This window comes from Ursus maritimus, unplaced genomic scaffold (assembly GCF_017311325.1).
Source record: "Ursus maritimus isolate PB19 unplaced genomic scaffold, ASM1731132v1 scaffold_36, whole genome shotgun sequence".
Lineage (NCBI taxonomy): Eukaryota > Metazoa > Chordata > Mammalia > Carnivora > Ursidae > Ursus > Ursus maritimus.
Genome location: NW_024426230.1, coordinates 4,850,436 through 4,861,487, shown reverse-complemented (window position 1 = coordinate 4,861,487; position 11,052 = coordinate 4,850,436).

Here is an 11,052-nt window from a genome sequence, read left to right as displayed (position 1 = left end):
CATGAGCATGGAATATCTTTCCACCTTTTTGTATCTTCTTCAATGTCTTTCAAGAGTGATTTGTAGTTTCTAGAATATAGATCCTTTATGTCTCTGGTTAAGTTAATTCCAAGGTAACGTATGATTTTTGGTGCTATTGTAAATGGAATGGATTCCCTAATTTCTCTTTCTTCAGTCACTGTTCATGTATAGAATTGCAACTGATTTCTGAGCATTGATTTTGTATCCCGCCACATTACTGAATTGCTCTATAACTTCTAGTAGTTTGGGGGTGGAGTCTTTTGGGTTTTCCATATAGAGTATCATGTCATCTGCGAAGAGAGACAGTTGACTTCTTCTTTGCCGATTTGGATACATTTTATCCCTTTTTGTTGTCTGATTGCTGTTGCAAGGACTTCTAGTACTATGTTGAAAAATAATGGCAAGAGTGGGCATCCTTGTCGTGTTCCTGATCTTAAGGGAAAGGCTTCCAGCTTTTCCCCCATTGAGAATGATATTTGCTGTAGGCTTTTCATAGATGGTTTTTATGAAATTGAGGAATGTACCCTCTATCCCTACACTCTGAAGTGTTTTAATCAGGAAAGGATGCTGTATTTTGTCAAATGCTTTTTCTGCATCAATTGAGAGGGTCATATTGTTCTGGACTCTTTTCTTGTTGATATGATCTATCATACTGATCAACTTGTGAATGTTGGACCACCCTTGCATCCCAGGGATGAATCCTACTTGGTCATGATGGATAATCCTTTTAATGTACTGTTGGATTCTATTAGCCAGGATCTTGTTGAGGATTTTGGTGTCCATATTCATCAGGGATATTGGTCTGTAATTCTCCTTTTTGATGAGGTCTTTGCCTGGTTTGGGGATCAAGGTAATACTGGCCTCATAGAATGAGTTTGGTAGTTTTCCTTCTGTTTCTATTTTTTGAAACAGCTTCAGGAGAATAGGTATTATTTCTTTTTTGAATGTTTGGGAGAATTCCCCGGGGAATCCGTCAGTCCCTGGACTCTTGTTTTTTGGGAGGTTTTTGATCACTGCTTCAGTCTCTTCATAATTAATCGGTCTGTTTAAAAAATCGATTTCTTCCTCTTTCAGTCTTGGTAGTTTATAGGTTTCCAGGAAGGCATCCATTTCTTCCAGGTTGTTTAATTTATTGGCATAAAGCTGTTGATAAAAGTTTCTAATAATCCTTTCTATTTCATTGGTGTTGGTTGTGAACTCTCCCTTTTCCTTCATAATTTTATTAATTTGGGTCCTTTCTCTATTCTTTTGAATAAGTCTTGCCAGTGGATTATCAATCTTTTTTCTTCTTTCAAAGAACCAGGTTCTAGTTCTGTTGATCTGCTCCACTGTGCTCCTGATTTCTAATTCATTGATCTCTGCTGTAATCTTGATCAACTGCTTTCTCGTGCTTGGGTTAGGCCTGTTCTTCTGTTCCAGCTCCAGCTTCTTGAGGTGAGAATATAAAAACTGCATTTTAGATTTTTCTATTCTTTTGAGTGAGGCTTGGATGGCTATGTGTTTTCCCTTTAGGACTGCCTTTGCAGTGTCCCATAGGTTTTGGACCATTGTGTTTTCATTCTCATTGGTCTCCATAAATTGTTTAAATTGATTTTTGATTTCCTGGTTTATCCAATCATTATTGAGCAGGATGGTTCTTAGTTTCCAAGTGTTTGAGTTTCTTCCAAATTTTTCCTTGTGATTGAGTTCCAATTTCAAAGCATTGTGGTCTGAGAATATGCAGGGAATAATTTCAGTCTTTTGGTATCAGTTGAGACCTGTTTTTTGACCCAGTATATGACCTATTCTGGAGAAAGTTCCATGTGCATTCAAAAAGAATGAGTATTCTGTTGTTCTGGGGTGTAGTGTTCTATATATATATATCTATGAGGTCCATCTGGTCTAGTACGTCATTCAAAGCTCTTGTTTCTTTGTTGATTTTCTGCTTAGGTGATCTGTCTACTGCTGAGAGTGGAGTGTTGAGGTCCCCTACTATTAATGTATTTTTATCTTTATGTCTCTTTATTCTGGTTAAGAGTTGGCTTATGTATCTTGCTGCTCCCCTGTTGGGGGCATAGGTATTTTTAATTGTCATATCCACTTGTTGGATATATCCTTTAAGAATAATATAGTGTCCTTCTGTATCTCTAACCATCTTTAGTTTAAAATCTAATCTGTCTGATATGAGAATTGCTACCCCAGCTTTCTTTTGAGTTCCATTGGCATGAAAAATGGTTTTCCATCCCTTCACTTTCAGTCTGGATCTATCTTTAGGTTCAAGATGAGTCTCTTGTAGACAGCAAATGGATGGGTCATCTCTTTTTATCCAATCTGCAACCCTGTGGCATTTATGGGAGCGTTTAGGCCATTCACATTAAGAGTGATTATTGAGAGATATGATTTTAATGATGTCATGTTGCCAGTAAAGTCTTTGTTTCTACAGATTGTAAATTTCTGTTCTGTATCACTCTTGGGGCCTTTTTTACTTTTATAGAACCCCCCTTAATATCTCCTGTAGGGGTGGTTTCATGGTTACGAATTTGGTCACTGTCTGGCGATCCTGGAAGGTCCTTATCTCTCCATCAATTCTGAATGACATCCTTGCTGGATAAAGGATCCTTGGCTGCATGTTTTTCTCAGATAGAGCTTTAAAAATGTCCTGCCAACCCTTCCTCTCATTCCAGGTCTTTGTAGACAGGTCTGACGTTATTCTGATATTTTTGCCTCTGTACGTGAGGAATTTCTTTGCGCTGGCCGCTTTCAATACTGTATCCTTGGATCTAATATTTGCAAATTGCCCTATGACATGACGTGGCATAGGTTTGTTGTGGTTGACCTTGGGAGGGGTCCTCTCTGCCTCTTGGACACGAATGCTTATTTCCTTTGCTAAATTAGGGAAGTTTTCAGCTACAACTTGTTGGAATATCTCTTCTAGACCTCTGTTTTTCTCCACCCCCTCAGGGATGCCAATGATTCTGACATTGGAACATTTCATTGAGTCAGTAATCTCCCATAATCTACATTCTTGAGATTGGATTTTTTTGAGTCAAGTTTCTGTTTTAACTTCCTCTTCTACCATCACATCGTCCAATTCACTAATTCATCTTCTGCCTCATTTACCCTGGCCATCAGAGCATCTAGTTTTAACTGCATTTGATTCATAGCATTTTTTATGTCTGCCAGATTCGCTCTCATTTCTGTCCTTAGAGATTCTATATTCTCGTTAATATTTTCATTAATATTTTTTTCAAGTCTACACATCATCCTGACCATTGTTACTCTGAACTCCAACTCCATTTCGGATAATTTGGTTATATCCATATCCATCAGGTCTGTGGCAGAGGCCACAGACTCATTATCTTTTCTTTGCTGGGGGGGATTTCTCCTTCTCGTCATTCTGATGAGGAAAGGTTGTGGGGTTGCCCAGAGCCCAAATTATTGACCAGGATCCAGGCAATGTGCACTTGTTTTATAGGGACCTTAGGGATGTTGGCTTCTTTGGGGGAAGGGCCTTCCACGCTGATTTTCAGGCAACCCTGTTTGGGTAAAGTCTCCCTATCCCCTGCAAGGGGGGATGGGCATTGGCACAATGTGAGCTGGTATTTCCGGGCTTTTGTTCTCTGGTGGCTTTCCCTGGCAGTTTTCTGTGGCTCTTCTGAGAGTCAGAGCAGCAGTGGCGGTATCCCAGCCTCTGTCTCAGAACAGAGAGATTGCAGTCGCTCTCCACTGAGCTCTCTTGGCCTCTTTAACTCTGTTTCTGTTGGTGCTGCTAAAAACCCTGCAGCGTCCAGGGTTACACACCCCACAGCCCGTGTCTCAGCCCTCACTTCCAGGGCCCGCACGTCTCTGTCCTTTGTGTTTCTAACACCAGAAGCAGCCCCGGTTCCCTCGTGCGCTCCCAAGCTCTCTGTTTCAGTGCGGTTCGCGCGCACTCCCAAGCGCCGGTTTTCAGTCTGGTCGCGCGCCCGCTCCCAAGCTCTCGGTTTCAGTCTAGTTCAAGTGTGTGCTCCGGAGCTCCAGTTGTCAGTCTGGTCACATACGCGTTCCCAGACTCACAGTCTCAGTCAACTCTCTCGAGGGTGCCCGTCCACAAGTCTGGCTGCTCCCCAGTTCAGGTGGCTACTGCTTCCCCGCGCCCGAGCACTGCAGCTCCCTCCCCCTTCTGTTTATCTTCCGATATCTGTGCGCGGTTTCACGGCTCCCCACTTCGTACCTCAATACTCAGCGCTGGAGATGTTCGTTTGTAGAGATCCAGATGTATCTTCCTGCGTCTCAGGCTGATTCCGTGGGTATTCAGGCTGGTCTGATACATATCCAGCTCGACTCAGGGGACCAGCCGAAAAAGGGAACCCCTACTCCTCCGCCATCTTTCCCCTCCTCTTTAGTTGAGACTTTTAATTCATTGGGCTGGTACAGTGGAGATTGCCTTTTTCTTTCTTGGGATTTTTGTGAATTGTTAATTTTCTCCCCTTCCATTTTTCTCCAACATCCTAGAACTTCTATTAGAAAATATTTAAACACCTGGATCTTTCTCTACTATGTTTCATCTCGTTTCCTTCTTTCCTGCTTTTCAGATTTCCCCTACTTTATCTTCTAAACTTTCTAGAATTTGTTGTGTTTTTTTTTTTTATGTTTTTTCAAATAGCCTCCAAGTCTATTGCTTTGGATGCAATAAACACCTTCCCTTTCTTCTTGAGGATATGGGTTACGGTTTTCTTGCCTTTTTGTTTTCTTCTCTTTGCACTCCCCGTTTCTTCCGTTCTGTTTTGTTTTGCTTTGCTTATTTGTTTTCTTCTCTGCTTTTCTTGGTGGAGGCTTCACTAATTGTGGCAGTGAGGCAAGTTTCAATCATAGGACTTGCAATTACCAAAGCTTAAGAATCTACAGGTTATTGCAAAAAAAGAATACAAAATGGTAGCGGCATTGAAGTAGGAACTTCATTTCAAAGGCTGCTCACAGCACAGATCAGAAGCCACAAGCTAGCTCTTACTATCCTCCATCTGCAGGGTTGTAGTGGATGTACTTCCCCTCAAATCACGAACCACCAAGATAGGTACAGAGTACCTCAGACCAGGGGACCTAATGTAAGCACAGTATTGTGAAGGAACCCAGCCCCAGTGGCAGAGTCAGGGTGGGGGAAGGTCACCTAAACCAGGTGTAAACCATCACCTCGCTGTTAACAAACAATTTTCATAAGCCGGTGCAATTAAGCAGAAACTCATCTTGGCCCCGCAGTTGAAAAGCAACTCTATTAATCAGTACAAGTCATGCCTTGTCTGGAGTCAATACAGTCTTGGTACATATCTTACTTCAGCAAAACAGCTCAGACTAATTCCAGGCATGCCGGAATTAACCCTCAAGGAGCAGAGGCTTTCCTTCAGTAAAAGCGCGAATGAAAATATTAACTGAAACTCTGAATAGGCACGCATGGCTTACCTTCAAATCTCGGTGAAAAGGCATTTGCACTGGAGACCATTAAACGGGAACCTGGGGAATTTCATCACTTCAGGCTATTCAGATTCTCCACAGAAAGTTGTGGCGGCGAGAAGCCGGAAGTGTCCTGACTTCCTGCTGGACGACCTCTCGCGGGACAGGGGGAAGGCAGCTGCGAGATGTCCCGCGTGGCTCTGGACCCCTCCCGGCAGAAACGCTGCCAGACACAGAGTCCTGCCGCCCTTTGCGCCTACGCTTTTCCTCCTTCACTTTCAACGGCCGTATGTAATGGGCAGTTGCTGGAGATCTTTCAATCGTTACTTCTGACACTGGATTGAGTAAAGGGTTTTCCGTTCACACCTGGGATGGCCCCAAATGTTACAAATTAACAAAGCAGTCATTGAATGCAGCAGTTTTCATGGAGACTGCCTTACCCTGGCAAAGATTATTGAGGCAAGACTAAAGACGTGTAAGTATTACAATATTAAGGCAGAACCACTGCTGTAAAGCCTTTTACAATCCTCTAGTCAAGCTGCTTCTTTCCATACTGTGTTTACAACATCATCAGGGTGAAGAAGTAAAGCATGCGGAGTACAGCTTTGATCCAGTGGAGTCTGTTGGTTTGCAGCTCTGGTGTTTCCCCAGAGTGAATTCAAATCTGGCCCATGTATATGACAGGGCAAGGAGAGACTGAAGAGGTAGACCATTCCAGATGGGCAGATGGAAGTTTTAATAAGCAAGAGGAAATTTTCAACTTTTAATGTTTGGGGCTCTGCTTCTGGGCTCCTAAGGAAGCTATGCTTTAATATCTATCAAGGTCAGAATGACTGGCAAAACCTCAAAACACGGGCTCTAGTTCTGCCCCAGGCACACGTCCGCTTTGTGATAAATAAATAAATAAATAAATAACCAAAAAGGAGCATTCTCTCTCTCTCTTCTTTTTTTTAAGATTTTTAAATTTATTTGGCGGGGGAGAGAGGGTGGGGGTTGGACAGAGGAGAGAGAGAGAAGCAGACTCCCCACTGAGCACAGACTGTCAGGTAGGGCTCTATCTCAGGACCCTGAGATCATGACCTGAGCAGAAACCAAGAGTCTGCCTGTTAACAGACGGTACGACCTAGACACCCCCAAAAAGGAGCATTCTGAACATATGATAAGAGAAACTTCACTGGTTCTCATAAGATTAAAGTCATAAGCCTTGCATATACTAAAAACATAAGATAAAAACATAAGATCAACTTTCTGGAATGTCCTCCAGCATGATGGTTTGTAACTCTTTATAGAAAACAACAACAACAACATATATAACCCTACATCACATGTTCCTTTTCTGGAGCACTCTCTTCTTGGTGAAGATTGTATATCCCAGGCAGCTGCCCTAACTTGGGCTTAAACAAAACTCTTTTCCTTTCTCTTTAAAATTACTAAAAGATTTGATCATTTTGCGTTGACAAAAAATTTACAATCCAGGCTTGTCTTGGGTGGTGGCAAGAGGAGTAGCTCTCTGTATCTGCCTGCCAGCATCTTAAGAGCTTAGAGGCCTTAACAGGGTTCAGGCACATATATAGTTGAGACGGTCTCAATACCACACTACTCTGTTAAGGATGTTACCTGAAGTATTTCCTAATGTGGGAAGGGGTGATGGACATTGGGGAGGGTATGTGCTATGGTGAGTGCTGTGAATTGTGCAAGACTGATGAATCACAGACCTGTAACCCTGAAAGAAATAATACATTAGATGTTAATTAAAAAAAAAAGTGCAGAACATACATTCCAAGAATAGGGGAAGGAATAAAGAGCCTCTGATTACTGGGTCCAGTTCAGGGGTCAACCAGCAATCACATCCTCTTGATGACCTCCTCCAATACTGTACCTCTCCTGACCAGCTCTTACAATCTGACATGTCTCCCCACCTTTGACAATGTACCCTGGGCAGTCAGCAGGTTTGTAAGCATGAAGGTAGTTCATTTGACAACTATCTAGCTGCACCATAGGCAGATCCCACAGCAACAATATAAGCACATGCAAGAGAAAATACAGATTAAGATAATGATCCCCAAAATAAGTACCAATATTTTTTCCCACCATGAGCCCTCTGACACAAACCACTGATTTATTAAGTCCCATAGGCTGGGGTCGAATCATTCAGAATATGCATCTGTGTCCTTGTGATCTAATAAAGATGATATAACATTAGGACATCATAAATTAATAGTCGGCCAAGCCAAGGTGGTTGTTAGTAATTTAATCTGATACTTTAATATTTCATTCTTTCTTTCTACAAATCCTCCTGCTTGTGTGTTATACGGGAGATGGAACCTCTATTCAATGTCATGTTCTTTTGCCTGCTCTTGCATATCATAACCTCTGAAACGTGATCCCTATCACTATTCAACAGGGGTACCTGTAGTTGGTACTCAGCTTCTCTCATCCCCTAATGGTGGCAGCCTGGTTTGTATGGCAATAGGAGAAGCTTGGGTTAGGTCAGACACGTGTCCACACAAACCGAGGCATACTTAGAACCCTCGCTAGGAAGACGGGGGCCAGTACGATCAATTTGCCAGTTCCTCCTGTGGATGGCCTCAGACTCCTTTGGCAGTTACCTAGAGTGTTGTTTAGAACACACAGTTCATGATCTTACTACATTAATCAAGTCACTACATTTTAAGGGCAATCTGGCATCCTTGGCAATATGCCATCCCTCTCAGGCACTATAGTGGTCACTCTTTCTGTGCACCCAATCAGCTGTATCTCCTGAAAAGTCAGTTGCTAGGGCTGGTACCTGACCTAGGGTATCAGCTTCCTGATTTTCAGGGAGTATCTGCACTTTATGAGTCAGGACATGGAAGACAGTGAGGACAGCTTCAGGCTCTTGTAAGCGAACCCAGATATTTTTCCACATATCCTGACAAGGGCTTATTCGTGATCATCCACACCTCAGCTTTCCATTTTCCAAGCCATGGGGTCAACCCCTTTAGAACAGCCTGTCAGTGCAAAGAGTTAACAGCCAGGGCTTATGAGTGATCACCAGCCAAGCTGCTCTTGAGTTCAGCCCACTGGCTGCTACGATTCATTCCTGTCTCCATCCAAAGGTTATCAGTGTTGGGCAGAATAGCCACTACAGTCCAAGTGGGCTTGTTCCCCTGACTAGGCCCATCTGTATACCAGGCATCAACGGGAATTCTCCCCATTCCCTCTCTACAAGCCACAAAAGCCACCACAGGAATAGGGGTGGGGGCATTTGGAGGATCTGTATACTCTACAGGGCCTAGTAATGTCCACATTTCTAGAGAAGTTGGCTGGCGGACAAAGAACTTCTCAGCTGCAAATAGGTTTGCCATTTAATCAAAGTGGGAGTTTTGAGCCCTGGCAGACGTAGATCAATGGAACATATTCTCAATCCACCCCTTGATTAGCAAGAAAAGTTCTTACCATGACATGCTATTCCCTTGTAAGAGGCTCTACCTGGAGGAGCACACTGTATCACTGTGAGGAGCTGTTGTTCTATGGGGATATATTGAGTTCCTGCCCCCTTCGAGAGTTGGGACCGAAATCCTAAGGGTACTCTCTCCTTCTATTGTCTCTGCCACAGTGCCCAACCCACACCTTGCAGAGTCACAGATACATAGAACTCAAATGGCAGCCCTGCTTGGGAGATGCCCAGAGCTTTAATCTGCTTTACTAGTATTTCTGCCTTCCCAAAGGCAGCTTGTTGCCCTGATTCTCTTGGCCATATAACTCCAGAAACTTGGTGGTGTCTGGGCCTTGCATTTTCTGAGTCCACCACTCATCCTCTCAGTCACAGATGTTCCAGCAAAGTCTACAGAGTGTCCTGCAGCAGAGACAAGTTTTCACACGTAAACATTATATTGATGTGGGGAAGGAGAACAGATCTTGGGCTATCATCCCATGATATATCATGGGGTTGTGTAGGTAACCTTGGGGAAACACTTGAAAGATCCATTGTTGCCCCTCCCACTTGCAGGCAAACTGATCTGTGACTCGGTGGCCAGAGGTATACTGAAAAAAAAAAATTTTTTTTTTTTTTTGGTAAGTCCACTATGGCATGGTATACTCCTAGGACCATGGCCAAGGTATCTAAGATGGTGGCAATGTTGGGCATAGCCGTATCAATAGGAAGCAGTACCTTGTTCAGTTATCAGTAGCCCACAGTCATCTCCCATGGGCCCTCTGGCTTTTTTACTGACTACAGCAGGCTGTTAAAAGCATTATGAACAAGATGCATAATATCCGTTCAGTGCAATTCTTAGTTTCTATTTCCTTATGCTTCCCAGGCAATTTATTTTGTTTGATAGGTATCACTCTTCCAGGGATAGTAGAATTACTGGTTTCCAACTGGCATTTCTCCTCAGTGCTGGTTTGATTACTCTAACCTGCATTCATTGATAGAGATTTGAAGAGTTTGACCTTTTTGGACATTATTTCTCAATATGTTCTCAGGTGTTGGAGAAATGAACTTCTTGTTCTTGGTGGGGAGAATGCCCAATTTACTATGTCAAAAGGACCTTCCTGACCTTAATGCTTGCCCTAAGAATATTAGGGATACTCACACTCTGTAGGTGGTATATCTGCTTTTAAAAGCAGTGTAGAAATTTCCACTGATGTTGATATCACGAATACCAAAAGTACGTCTATGTACACATGATGTATGGACAAAATATTCTTAGCAGCATTATTTATAATCTTAGAAAAACCCAAATCTTTATTTTCATTAGAATGAATAAGTGAATCATTGTGCATTCATAAATTGAAAGCAAAACTCTGATACTGACATATTATTATATTCATTTATATATTTGGTTTCAAAAATGAACTTAGGCAACAAAATGCATGCAATAAAATAAAACAAATAATAAAGGAAGAAAGGCAAAATAAGGACAAATAGGGGCAATAAATCTATATAGAAGCCATTAATAAAGTGGCTTATGTTCACACAGACTTGTATCAGTATCAAAATTCTGCCATTTGTGTGAATTTAGTTTTGTTTTCATAATATTACAAGGTTTGTGTTCTTATAGCTATGTCTAACCATTTGTCAGTGCAATCACTTGAAAAAATGTAATTAATATTTGGGAGAGTTTTTCCCAAATTTTCTTGAAATCAAGACTTTCATTAAACACCTGAGTGGGGCATCTGGGTGGCTCAGTCGACAAGCGTCTGCCTTAGGCTCAGGGCATGATCCTAGGGTTCTGGGATCGAGCCCCACATCGGGCTCCATGCTCTGCTGGGAGCCTGCTTCTTCCTCTCCCACTCCCCCTGCTTGTGCGCCCTCTCTCACTGGCTGTCCCTCTCTCTGTCAAATAAATAAATAAATAAAATCTTTAAAAATAAATAAATAAATAAATAAATAAATAAATAAATAAACAAACACCTGAGTGCCAGACTCAGATTCCTAGCTCTGATATTTCTACATTGGATGACACAAAATGACATCAACATACTGTAAATTTTTCCCACACTCCCATTTGTATTAATGTTATCATATACTCTGAAGTTGTATGGGATGTGTGTACATAAAGTCTCATTAGCAGCTAATGAAATCTCTCCTTATATGGATTTCTATTTTATTCAAAAGTTATCACTATATTTGGGAGAACA